The sequence below is a fragment of the Ambystoma mexicanum genome, chromosome 7q, assembly GCF_040938575.1.
Source record: "Ambystoma mexicanum isolate Mex_15411 chromosome 7q, UKY_AmexF1_1, whole genome shotgun sequence".
Classification (NCBI taxonomy): Eukaryota; Metazoa; Chordata; class Amphibia; order Caudata; family Ambystomatidae; genus Ambystoma; species Ambystoma mexicanum.
This window is the reverse complement of record NC_090941.1, coordinates 1,162,827,730-1,162,830,507: the sequence shown is the minus strand read 5'-3', so window position 1 is coordinate 1,162,830,507 and position 2,778 is coordinate 1,162,827,730.

Sequence of the window (2,778 nt, the reverse complement as noted above, 5' to 3'; positions counted from 1 at the left end):
CCATGGGCAGGGGTGGACTGGGCCACAGTGAACTCCAGGGATTTCCCATTAGGCCTCTACACCCTGTGTCTCTTTTATGTGGTTACCTATTTTATTTCTAAATGTTTTTATGGGAAAGGGGTTAGGCTTGCACAACATGTGTAATATGGGGCCACTTTGAACATTACTTTCTCGATAATGCGTCTAACACACAGCGGACACCTCATTCTAAATGGCTTTATTTTCAAAAGGGTGTTATTCGCCGTTAGTATAGATACGTATCGCTCAGACCCATTGCCGACCCTTAGATGTATTAATGACTGCATCAAATGCATCATTTCTACAATGTGTTTAGAGCTCAGCAAGTGACATATTTTACGCATCAAATTATCCACCTAAGCTTTTTCCAAACATGCATGAGCTTCCTGTCGAGGATCATCTATTTTGTGCCCCGAGTAACATCTCATCTGTGAAAGTGTTGTTTTAAACATGTTTTCACAACAATGGCCGTAATACCTTTGATGGCCATAATATCGATCCAGCTCACAGCTGTTGTGGGCGTATCACCTCTAACGCTATCAATTTCCATTAGTGAAACACAGATTTTACACTAAATAGTTTTTCTGAAACCCCTGCATTTTCAATTTGGCTTGAACAGCAAACACAATAAATATTGATAGTTTCTGCTACAGCCTGGTTCTTCTCACCACTATCCACTTCATCATTTAAAGGCTGTAAACACAATATGCATCATTTTAATTTTGGCTACTTCTTGTGCCTTATAAAATATACAAGCCCACTTTAGAACATAACTACCGGATAGCAGGTCGTCCGCTACTTGGGGTGCTTTCCCTGCATTTTCTCTGCCGGGCCAATAGGGTGTGATTCAGCTCCGGTGTCAATCCGCATCCGCCTGTGATCCATAGATTCATATCCACTGTCTCCAGATCCTGCATGCCCCGTGGCTGGTTGCTCCATTATCACGTCATCGCCATTTCAGCTCGCCATTCCCATATTAGTAACTGTTACGGGCACATGTTCCTTAAGGTTTTGAATACAATCTCCGACAGCATCCCCCTTGCCGTGACAGTAAGAGCCGGCTTGCTGCCAATAGTGAGTTTAGCCACGTCATTGCAGAGTTCTCCGCTCTCATCATCCACCAACAGGTCCTGAACAATTTCCAGATCACCATTATCCATGAAACAATATGGTGTATAACTATCCTGGGAACCCCCGGGATTTCCCAGTGGTATTTTTCCCTCGTTGTGACTGAAGCTGTTCATAATAGCTGTTTCTGGAATAGTCCCTGAAAAGCTTGAAAAGCGGCGTGTTCTCCAGCCCATGGCAGAGCGGTATGTATCCGGGTCTTCCGATTCACCCCCTGGCCGCCGTCATAGCTTTAGGCCGACTCTTTCAATCAAATGTTATATTAACATTATATAAAGTTTATATAAATGGTAGAATTTCGATATGGAGACATTTTAATGTCTATAAATTCTTTGCGATATAAAAATGACTGATAATAATTTGATATCAAAAATTTATATCAGAAAAATATCTGGTATAAAAAAATAGCTGATGTAAGTGTTGAAAAATTATATCAAATCCATATAAAATCATGTCTTCGATCCCCCTCGAATTATATTCATACTCTCTGAAACACTTATCAAGTCGTGACGTCATTTAGCGCTTCTAGATTTATATTCATAAAACTCTTATCAGTGCGTGTGTCACTCAATCTGACGAGCTTTATATTCCATCTCTATCAAACTGACACACGCGCAGCACCACCCACTCCTGCGTAATCGCAGCGTGACCAACACCTCACATTTGCTGTTGCCGTCTAACTCCTCACAACTCACTTTTCCTTCGACCAAGCAACAGCGCACACGCGCTCTCCCATATTAAAATCATTTTGATATACATTTTATATCATTTTGATATCAAACTGTATCAAACTACACAAACACACTTTATATATAGGTTTATATAAAACGGACATCAAATCGATATAAAATTTGATATCAAAACATTTTGATATAACAAATTAATTGATATCAAATTCCATATCAAAAAGAAATCAAACCAATATCAACAGGGGGCGGGATAAGAACACCAAGCGGGCGTTCCCACATGCCAACAATGTTACTTTGAAAAAAGGGGCCCTTATAAGTACTATTCTTAAGAAACGTTCTGAACGTCTTGTCCAAAACAATGGCCTCTTGAATGACGGATGACGTGTAAATCGCTCCCACTTTAAATGCTGTGCCAGAAGGAAGAAAGTGATAAGCAGCACTCTTCCAGGACACTCGGGGTGCCGAGCAGGAACAATGTGCTCCTGCTCGGCACCCTCGTTGCCCTGCCAGCGGGACAGCTTTCTTGTTAGGCCCCCTCATTGTCAGCGAACAAGAAGAAAGGTGTCCCGCTCCCAAATGTCCCGGTCAGCCCCTGATGCACCCCTCCCACCCGCCCCCTCCCCCCCCCAGCTCGCTACGCCATTGGGTGTGTGTTATCTTTAGGGGTCACCTCTTCAATGCCCAACTTCCAGGGTAAGGTGGCTTTGCATTCAACATAAGCCCCTTGTGGCATTGGGTCCAATGAGCAACAGCGCCTGCAGTGAGGGGCAAGAAACTGCGAGCCCTGGTAAATGCCCAAAAGAATGCGAGTATTGCCGACATGCCAAGGATCACAACACACCAACCCGCAAGATCAAATCCTCGCATGGTTCAGCTGAAAGGTGGGGCAAGGGCAGCCGAGCCCGCCTCTTTGCCCAGGAGCCCCAGAGCGATTGCATAATCA